The sequence below is a fragment of the Takifugu rubripes genome, chromosome 14, assembly GCF_901000725.2.
Source record: "Takifugu rubripes chromosome 14, fTakRub1.2, whole genome shotgun sequence".
In the NCBI taxonomy this organism is placed as follows: Eukaryota; Metazoa; Chordata; class Actinopteri; order Tetraodontiformes; family Tetraodontidae; genus Takifugu; species Takifugu rubripes.
This window is the reverse complement of record NC_042298.1, coordinates 15,037,941-15,049,087: the sequence shown is the minus strand read 5'-3', so window position 1 is coordinate 15,049,087 and position 11,147 is coordinate 15,037,941. Positions and strand designations below refer to the sequence as shown.

The 11,147-nt window shown below is 48.6% G+C and overlaps 1 long non-coding RNA gene across 1 annotated transcript; it reads right to left on the bottom strand.

Annotated features, from left to right (window-relative positions):
• Positions 1-9,507: 9,507 nt before the first annotated feature.
• LOC115252350 (uncharacterized) lies at positions 9,508-10,559 on the bottom strand. The gene is made up of 2 exons (XR_003890783.1): positions 10,512-10,559; positions 9,508-10,430 (listed from the first exon to the last, which is right to left on the bottom strand). It is a non-coding gene; the product is annotated as an uncharacterized lncRNA (long non-coding RNA).
• Between the last annotated feature and the right edge of the window lie 588 nt (positions 10,560-11,147).

Here is an 11,147-nt window from a genome sequence, read left to right as displayed (position 1 = left end):
TGAGGGACGAACACGCCTGGAAAAAAATAATTAAAATCCCACCAAATGATGAAAGACTTGCAGCAAAGCGTCCTTGAAGGGTCGGCGGGGGCTTGTTTCTGAAAGCAGCCAAGAGAACAGGGAGGAAAAGAACAGCGGTTTTTTTTTCTGCTCGCGTAGAATAATGTTAAGCTGCTGCTAGCGGCTTAAGGGCCTCTTAAATTGGAAAAGGCACTGGCCTATAGAGACGTGTACCTGTCAAACAAATACCACACACCTCTGATTCTCTCTCCGCTCGCTTTAAACTCGGTGTCGGGGCTCAACCCGCGGCACCGCGGCGCCGCTGAGAAGCTAGCTGAGCAACAGTGGAGGAGGTTCTCGCTAATGCTAACACCATCAATGCCAAATATAGCACGCTAATGAAGCACATCCAATAGCGTGAGGAATCGGTAATAATCAACTGTTTCCATGCAGATGTCGGTCGTTTCCTGGAGTTATGCCACTCACGTCAACACAACTCTGCAGCTCGGGGGGGGAGGGGGGGATCGATGCAGCAGATTTTTAAAAATGCAAGACTCTTCCCTTTAAAACTTACCCTAAAAATCAGGAATTCTTCTCGGAGGGACGTCGGAAAGTTGTGTTTTTTCTGCTGCAGCACCAGCGCAGGTGGAAGCTGCCCGCCAATACCTGCGGCTTCCTGCTGCTTCTGCTCTGATTGGTCCCCTAAACTGGGCCTGTTTCTGATAGTAATCGGGAAGGCGGTGAAGGTCACAGAAGGGTCACACCCTCTACTTCAATCACGGTTAGCGTGATTGAAAAGCTAACTGTGCTAACACTGCTGAATTTCACGTGGAATAAAAATGGAATTCCCGCCACCTTTTGTTGGGTTTCCGTCTCCGGCTCCATCGCTCTCCTGGCTGTCCGCCTCTCAGGCATCAAAGCTCCACCTCATTGATCCGTCCAGTCCCCTGACGCTCCCTGTTAGCATTGATTAACCAGCCAATCACGCTAAGGGTGTTGGAACCTTCCTTTTCCCCCCTTCAGTTATCGGGTGTCACGATTGTTCACAACAGCCTCGTGGATCATCAAGAAACATCGGTGCTGGTCTGGGTGCACGAGTCTGGAGGAAGCAGGAAACCATGTGCGTGGTTACAGGTCGGGGGTCAGGTGGCGCTCTGGACCTGACCTGTAACAGTCGGGGGGGGCAGCCGCCACCAGACGGCAGAAACTCAGCATCTTTTGGTCCAAATTGGACCAGATCAGGATCAAATAGCTGCAAATAAAATCTCGGAAGCAGCCAGTAAATGAGGTTATCTGCGTTTCCTCTTGACACAAAGCAGAGCAGCAAATAAAAGGGGTGTAATCTACTCTGAGCCCGGCCTTCGCTCGGCAGACGCGGCTCAAAAGGCGCCGTTTAAACCGATTAGTTTCTGGAGATTTTATGTAAAGCGACACAAGAAAGAGGCTCAGTCGTGGTCGTAGACGGAGATTTCGCAGCGTTTTCTGTTGCTGTTGTTTGTTGTTTTAGGCTGATTAGCAGCTTCCTGCCACCAAACATCAGGTTTCTGCCTCCAGCCTGTGCGCAGGGACACGAACCGGCCCCGGAGTTCCCCCACAAACCAGGATTTAGGACAACGTTCCCACACAACTCCTGGTTCTCCTGCGCCCACAAAGCACGACGTGAAGGAGACAGAAGACCTAAAACAAGCGACCAGTGGGATCAGAGCCTGACTGATGGTGGTTCGGTGATCCAGTGGATCCCGACTTCTGAGGGATCGTCGGAATCGTGACGAGGAGCCAGACAGGAGCCGCCGAGTGCAGGTTGGCCGAGGGCGGCGCCGTCGCGGCGTCGCCTCAAACGTGTTTGCGCTCCGCTCGTGCTCGACAAACTGTCCCGCGTTTACCAGGCCCCTGAACGCCTCGCGCTGCTTTCACTGCAGCCTCCTCGCAACAGAGAGGAACTTTCACGTGAAGCCTCGGGGACGGAGACGGAGCGCAAAGTCTTCCTTCTTCATTTTAATTGGCGCCTCATAATTGGCCGATTCCGTAGCAGACTTGATAATGCTGTCACTGACTAATTAGCGCTGATTGCATCTGTCAGGAAATTGCATGCAGGGGCAATTAAAAACGATGCACTATTTAGTTTTCCGCCACCCTTGTTGACCCAGTCGGAGTGGGCGGTTCCAGGAGAAGAGGCGGAGCCGGCGTGTTCAGCAGAGTCACATCTGGAACGACGCTTCCTTTGATGTTGATCTTTGATGTTTTTATTCCTCAAGTGCTGCTCTAATGCTGCTGCTTCCCATCCTATCAGGTCCTCCAGGAACAACCCTGACCCCCTTTCATCAGGTCTCAGGTGCACAGCCAGGTATCCCACAATGCACTGGTAAACATCGCCTCGTCCTCTCGCTTGTTGGTCATGTGATCGCTCCTCTGGCGAGTTGTCTGTCCTCCACGCCACCTCCCATCACTAGTTCACTGTTTGTTTGTTTGTTTGCTAATTACAGACATTTTTGACACCTGAGTCAGCTCTGCAGTGATGCGATACGTACAGCCGCACATTGATAATCTCACACACACACACACACACACACACACACACACACACACACACACACACACACGACCCCTTGTGTGCAATTATGTCTTTACTGTTTACCTCAAACTGCACGCTAGCTATTTCTGAGCTGGCAGGTAAACAAAACATGTGCTTTTCATCTCTCTCTCACGCACACACACACACACACACACACACACACAGAGCGAAGGTAGCAACTCACCCTGAGACCTGACCACAGCACCGGCGTCCAGCATACGCCCACTTCCTGTCAGGAGCTTCCTGTCAGGAGCTTCCCTCCGGAGCGCCGACAGCAGACGGCCTTTTCCAGATCGGAGGCTGGAAACTGAAAACAAAAGTCCCTGAATGCTCCTCCGCTGCTTCCAGCTGTCGTCAGGTGTCTCAGCCGCCGTGACAGGCTCCTCCCCCTCAGGATTAGCATCCGTAACGGTGGCGGGTCAGGAAAACACAGAGCTGGGAAAGAATCCCAAAAAGAATAAAGAGTTTTTATTTAAAATGAGCACATGATTATTCATGTTTAATCTTTGTTTCGAGTTTTTTTTTTAAAAAATGCGCCACAAACACAAGATGCTATCAGTGTTGACGTCCCCCGAGTCGCACGATGATGCTATCGGACGCAGACGAGCGATATTTCATCAAATTTGCCAGAGCGTCTTACGAGTTGGTTGTGATGCATTTAAAGAAGAAACAAATCCATCGGGGGGTTTTAAGCTGCTGCAAATTTCTGTTAGCTACCAAAATCTGCGTTTCTGGACGTGCGCAGTGACAGTGTCACTGTCCCGGATATAAACTGTTGATCCGTTACTGATCACATGAGGTCAGAGTCTATTTTAGGATGAACATTGACTTTGCCTTTAACTTCGAAGAGCTAAGCTAAGAAAAAGCTAAGAATCCTGTCAGCTAATCCACTGGCCGCTAGCTTCATAGCTTCAACGTAGCATTGTTTGGGGCGCAACAAGCGTCGAGTTCTTTCCAGCAACCTCTACAACAAGGATGGCGATAATACCTGGATGCATCATCGTGATAATTGAATAGTTGACAGTGTTTTAATTAGGCTCGTTTGCTCCGGGGCACCAAAAGGGCAATTACAACATTTACATTTAGACTCTATCTAAATGTATGGTAATATACAGACGACGTAATCACGTGTTTAGGTATCGGATCTTCACACTGAAGCCGACATGCAACCCGGCGTAAACAACGATGACCATGTCCATGAACGTCCATGAGGCCTCACAGAATTCTTAGCTTAGAAATATTCAACGGAACTTTGAGTATTTTTAAGAGATTTCACCTCTTATTGAAGAGGCTCCTTCTGTTTAGGAGGAAGCTGAGGTCCATTTAGCATGACTGATTCGAGATCGGCACCACATGCACGGCTGTGCGCGGTTTGAGGTGGCTCTTTAGATTTTTGGACATTTAACATTTATATTTAGACTTCATAAATATTTAGATTTCATAAATAAATCAGACCAGCATCATGAAATAATCTTCATTAAAACAAGAAAATGACTCGTTTGACCTTCCGCAGATCGAACCAGGAAGCATGACTGGTTGTCACGGTAACTTCTGAAGGCTGAGATGTAAATGTGGCCCGTGAACAGGAAGTGCAGACATAAAGATCATTGACAATGAAGGCGTGACGGCGCTCTGCCGGCGATAACCCGCAGGTCGCCGCAGGAAGCCGCTCCTGGAAAATAAAAAGACTGATATGAAAGGATGGAGGATTCAAAACCCGACCTGCTGGGGCTGCGGGTGCTGGGGGGCGTCTCTGGCGCCGACGGGATGTGAAAGAGAGATGAGGAGCAGCAGAGTGAGATACATTTATATTACGTGATTAAGGGGAGAGGATGGACCGATGCGGCGGAGTCGAGTCGAGCGGCGGCTCCGCGCTCTCTAATTGACCCCGGTTAGGATCCACACGGCCTTTTCCCAACTCACAAAGAGAGCCTAATTGCTGCAGCTGATTGGGTCCTGATAGAATTACGCCTGTCAGTGAAGGTCATTAAGCTCAGATCTGTCTTGTGTCTCGGAGACGAGCAGAGCCGCCTTCATCGTTGGGCGAGTGGCCTTAACGAGCTCGCCATGAGCTCCTTTGTCAGGGAGAAAATCCCAGATAAGCTAAAAGCTGGCGTGTTTGAGGGATCCAGCACATTGTCGGCCTGTAGACTTTGATACGGCGATCAATAATTGTGAGCGTGGCCAACGTTCACCCCATTAATGTGCAGGGACGCGGAGGAACGCGGCGTCGTGACGCCAGTCTTTGATCTGGGAATGTCTCCAGCAGGAAGTGGGAAGATTCTGCCCGACACCATCGTTGGTCTGGAGGAGAAACGCCCGAGCTACAAGATCTCCTTCCTCCATGTCGGCTTAGCTTAGCAATTAATGCTAACCAATGCAGCAGGGCTGAATTGTTTAATTGTGATTCATATCTACACGTATTCTACTTCAAATTCCCATTGGAACTTTCCAGCTGTAGGTTTCGCTCACTTTACTGCCCGTTTCGCTTTCAGTTCCTTCTTTTGTGTTTTTCCCACTTATCTTGATCCGAGCTGATGTGTGAGACTCTTAACGGCCTTAACGAGCTGTTCTGTTGTGAACGCATTAGTCCACAAGTGTCTCCACCGAAATAGCTGCCGGAGCAGCGAGCCGCTTTTCAGTACATTAAAACCCTCCAGCCGTCCATTAGCACGTCGCTCGTCATGTTTAAGAGCTTGAGGTGGGAGCTGCACATTAGCTGAAAGCTAACACGGATAATATGGATGTGCAGGATTTAACCCTTGACCTCTGTTAGCAGCGCCCACGCTGCCCAGTGGAGCTGCAGCCGCCACGCTGGTGGGGAAACAAATGAGTCAGGCAACGGGCTGCAAGAGGACTGCTAATGAAGGCTAATATTAGCATAACCCAACACGCCAGTTGATCGAGGGTAAACTTTTGTGGGAGGAAGTGCAGAATAAACAAAAGCAGCTGCTTCCCAGGATCCCTGAGCCTTCAGAGGGGGGTGGGGAAGACATGGTGGGGGGGGGAGGGGGGCGGTTGAGCTCGCCACGCGATGCAGCATCAGATGTGCATTTGCTCCGGAACGCCACATTCATCTCAAAATACTCCAATTACTCAAAGACAGGAGTGTGGGAACAATGGCACTAATGTATCCATCCCCTTTCCTTCCACCCAGAACATCTTTCTTCCCTTTGTTCCTTCCTGTTTGCTGCCGGCGCTTAATTGCACAGAAATCCTCAGAGTTTTGGGCTACAAGGCCGCCGCCGTCCGTAAATATTAGATGAAGATTTAAGTAAAGATTGTTGTTCTTTTGCCCATCAACTATTCATGGTCTCCGTTCATGTGCAGTGCATCATGGGAGTTGAGTGTGGGAGCGATCTACCCGGCAAACCTGTGCATTTTGGGAAGAAACACGGCAGAAATGGAAAAGTTGAGTTTTCCTTCAGAGACACGTTGTTAAACTTCACACGACTTTACTCAAACCAGCAGAAGCACCTTCAGGCGTCCGCCAGAACCGCGAGCGACCGCCTCACGCTCACGAGAAGGTGTCTTCGTTTGTTGGACCGGGGCGTCCTCCTGGTTCAGGTTCGCCCAAAATGTCTGCCAGCATAAATCGGTTCGTTTAGACGTGGTTTTTGGGGATTTTCAGGGATTTAGACGTCGTCTGAGGACACATTCAACAATGGCGAGCGCCTCGTTTCACTCTCAGGCATCAAACATCTAACGAGCTTTATTCTGCTTATCACTAAACACAAGAGACGCTTTTCATCATATTAGTAGATGAATTTAAAAGGGACGTTTGATTAGATCATCCTCTCTAACAGCTCGTTTATTCCTCTAACAAACACTCCGTAAACATGATCAAACAGTGGGAACAGGGGATTGTAACGACACCTGATCAATGCACAGGTGCAACACGTGTTGAGACGGAGACGCGTTTGAATGGCAAAACACAATAAAATATATATAAATATATAACAAAAAAATATTTTATCAGGGAATTCTGTAGGTTTTCCTACATAAAAAGAAGCAGTTTAATCCCAGTTTAAATCCCATGTAGTTCTATTCATCTTTAGTAGTCCAACAACAAACACACGCACACACGCACACACACACACACACACACACACACACACACACACACACACACCCCTGAGTAATAAGTCACACGGTAACAGGCTGAGGCAGCAGCGCATGAATACCAAATGCATCTAAATTGATTGCCTAATTTATGCAATAACCAGTATTTTTTAAATAACAGTAATTTACTGACTAAATATTTACAGTCGAGCCTGTCGAGCCGTGGGGGTCACATGGTCTGAAGCCCTGACGGCGACAGTATCGCAGTCGCAGCAGCAACGTCTCCGTTTCTCCGAACGTTCCCAAAACCCGCGGACAGACTCGGGCACACGGAGGTTCGGGATCCTCTGGATTAAATCTACCCGCCGGTGCGTTGTCAGACCTTTGGGGGTTCCTCAGGGTTCCGTCCTCGGCCCAGTCGTGTTTTAGATGTTTAGAAACGCCTTTCAAACCTTTTAACCTAAACTCTCAATCTATTGATTTCTTGATTTCCTGTCACATGACCAACGGTGCCGCATTAATTGGTGCTTTTCTGCGTTGTTTTATCTTCTTGTTCCTTTAATTTCTACTGATTTCTGGGAGAGCAGCTAGCACTAGCATCTGTCCTGTCATCAGTGAGGCTTTCAGGGTAACTAAACGCTTCTTTCAACTGTAACATTTTTTACAGTGTAGCAACACCAGCGATTGTTTCTGTGTCAACAAACTGAGCTGCGCTAACAGCGAGTGGAGCGCGCTGAGGGGGGGTGTTTACTCCAACCAAATGGTGGAGCTGGGGGAGCTGGGTAATAACAGGCTGCCCAGCGTGGTGACATGCTGCCAAGCGCTGTAAATGCACAACTCTCGTACCGACATTAAACTTGTAGCTACGGAGGAGAGTGACAGCGAGAGAGCTGGCGGTGGGGGGGGGGGGCAGGGGGGAGTAGGAGACGGCACGTCGCCGCGGCGCCGCTGTCAACGTCAGCTGGTGGGAGAAGCTCGGGGAGACAAGGACCTGCAGACTGTGCTGACCCCTGACCCCCCACAGCTGGGGACGGCCGCCCCAGCTGCCATGTTCCATTTAAACCTCCCGTCTGCTTCCTCATCTTCCCAGAAGGTCGACAGCTGACCCTGGAAATCTGAGTTTTTTTCTAAAAACGGGCCGATTTTGAAAACGATGACTAAACTGAGCAAATGTCCGCGTTTGACTCACGTGAACTCGGATCAGCTCGGGACTTCAGGGCGCTCCTGATTCTGGATTCACAGCGTCCAGATTAGCAGACGGGTCCTTTTCCCACTTCCTTTCTTTTTCTGCTTTCACATCATCAGTTGCTTGTTTTTCGTGTATTTTTCTTTCATCTTTGCAGCCGGCGGACGGAGGCCAGTGCTAACGTTTTCATAGACTAATTACGGGTTTTTAAAATTGTGTATTTTTTCCTCTGTCGTGTCTTTTTAGTCTCATTATATAAAACATTGATGATGTTTGCCACATTAACTCTTTTTCTCCACTCTTGTCTCCGTTCTTATTTTAGACATGATCCAGACCTGACCAGCTCTTTAGCTCGTTAGCTTGAATCGAGCGTCTCCTTTAGTTCAGTTGCTCTTTTCTGCTTCCACAGCACTAATTTTTAAATTTGGTAGAAAATGTTCTGTTTCCTGGTCTGGGCCGGCTTCAGCGTGTGATTAGTGCCGTCTTGGATCTGCTGATGGTCCCCGTTCATTAATGGGCTGGCGTGACTTCAGATCTGGCTGCCACCCGCCCTCAAAGTGGCGCCATGTGGCGGCTGAATTTTCTGCTTTTTGATGGTCGGGGTGACGCTGGTGTGTGTGATTCTCTCTGCCAGTTTGACTCCAGACCAGATCGACTTCAAATAAAAAACCCTGGTGAGACGGACAAAGCGAGGAAGCAGCAAATGTCACGGGCCTTTTTCTTTTGGACCATTTCTTCGAATCGGGAAACGAATCAACAGCTGACGGCTTTGATGGATGAGGAACTCCCCCCCACCTCCAAAGCTCATTGGTAACTGTCAGGACATCAGAACTGACCCAGCAACCTTAGTTAAGACAAATCCTCTCAGAGAGGATTAGGGTTAGCATCAGCAGTTAGGATTAGCAAAATGCTCGTAAACTAAGATGGCATCAAAAAGTTTCCCGTGAATTAAACTTCCACATCACTCTGTGAGGCCTGAAGGCAGCATCCGGTCCAGAACGTCCCTTCGGTGATGACAACGGACCAACAGGAAACACGACAAGTCGCTAACCAGCCTGTTAGCGGCATCGTCGTGTCCTGCTGCTCCGGTTCCTGTGCTCAGATCTGTTGGTTCAGGAACATTAGTTGTTTCATTGGAGCAGTTTTTTAAAAAGAAATACCCCACGAGTGGTCAGGAAGCCATCCTCCACAGTTAGCCAATACGCTAATATTTGAACAACTCAGAACCAAACAAAAACATCACAGTAAAAGTCGTCACTTTGATCTCCTTTAGCTGAGCGTCTCCACTGTTTGGTTTCTCGTTTCTTGCCAGTGTGACATTTTGTTCTCTGTATTTATTCTTTTCCTGGAAAAACTAGAACCAGTAACAAAAAAAAAACTAAAAACACGTCCGGACTAAAGTCGGACGGATGAAGGAAACAGACGAGGGCTCGAGTGAAGTACAACTAGTTTTCTCACAGTTAACTAAAAGGGTCAAAGTTAAATTAATATTGAACAGCTCCAGTAAAACTAGCTAAACAGCCAATGGCCCCGCCCACAATGGACTCTGGGATCGGTGGATCTGGTGTTCTGTCGACTTCTATCGAAACTGTTACGCTTTGGTTCTACGTTAATTAATTAGGAATTATTAATTGGGGGGGGGGGGGGGCAGGGCTGCGTGAGGTGAAACTTTACATTTAAAACTTACAGCATGTTTACAGTCCACATTTATTTTTAAACTTTGACACATTCAGCTGGGACATTTTTACGTTCGGTGCCTCTTAGACGCATGAATGTAGTTTTTGTTTTCCGGAATCCTCCAGCTAGCGGAGTTAAACTGTTCATTTCACAGCGTCTTTAAGGATTAACAAAATGCCAGTGTGTGGTAGATGAATCCATCAGGAGGAAATAAAGAGCAGCCTCGTTATTATTTCCCAGAGTTCACAGTAGTTGTCATCTTGTTTTCCTCAGTAACTTTTTACAGGCAGACAAACAAAGGCTCAGGCTAATAGCCCTGACGAGGATGGACTTGCTAATTTGCTAATGGCTCCTTCTTCCTGTGGGCCATTAGATAAGCCATCGCTCTTTAAAGTGTTGTCATGTGACCCCCCAACATCCCCCCTGGTCACTATCTGCCTGTTAATGGCCTCCGAAAAGGAGAAAACACATTCAGTCGCGTTCACTCAGTGAAAGACACGCTGGAGTGCTACGCTAACCAGAGCAGATCCGCCGTTTGTTCCGCCGCATCACGGGGCTTTGATTCTGCGTTCGATAGACCGGGGTGTTTAATCACGCCGGTCTGTGTGTCAGGCTCTCATCATTAGCCCGGGAAGTATTGATTTAGATCAATGCTGGACTTCATCATTAGCACGCACGCTACAAAGGCGAGCCGCCGCTCGCAGGTGCTGCGGCTTCGGTTCGCCGTGTTAAGAACTGTTTGTTTCCAGGAATGTCAAAAAGTCTCTATTAGAGACGAGTTTTTAAAATAGCGGCAGCCTCATGAAAGGAAGAGACGCCGTCTCCTCATCTGTGGGCGCATCGTTACGCCGGGGGGGAACCTTCACTCCAGCGAGGGAACGTCAGATGGAGGACGGCTTCATTTCCCATCTGGAGGTCGTTAGCTTTATTTACCTGAGGAGGGTTTTCGCAAACATCAGACTGAGAGCAGATGATTAGTCACCAATGTTCCCACAGAAGCAGTAAAACCCAAACCTGGGCCAAGGGACCCTCAATGGTGACCTGAGCGCAGCACAAAACCACCACACCCAGAACCAAAGGAAGCACACGGGCTTAAATACACACAGGGGAGGGGCTAATTAGACAAACAGGTGAGGGGGTGGGGCCTAAAACGAGACACAGGTGGGGATAATCACTGGAGGGCCGCGTAACGAGGCAAAAACACGTGTGGACACAAAACTAATACGACTAAAAAGAGGTCATTGAGGGGCAGCGAAATGCAAACTGTATTTATTTGGAGTGATACGCGTCTCTATCGAGTTACATGTTCACACTGACGGGCAGAAAACGACCACGGCTGTAACGCATAATTACCGGAGTGCTGAAATGAGGCCAAGCCAAGAACTCAGCATTTTAACGTGTGTGTTGCTGTTTTCCTCCACACTGTCAGACACGAGCTGCTGTCACAGACAAAGGTGACGCGATCATGTGATCAGGTAGCGTAGCTGAAATAATCATTACCTAAACAGGAGGTAAAGTACACGTTTCAGAATCCCTTAGTTCCGGCTGACAAAGCCATCCCAACAAGGCCCCTGATTACTCCGAGGATCCCAGATTTAGGTGGTAATTTCCATCTCGTCTGTCTCTTACTGTCACATCTGAGTTCCAAAC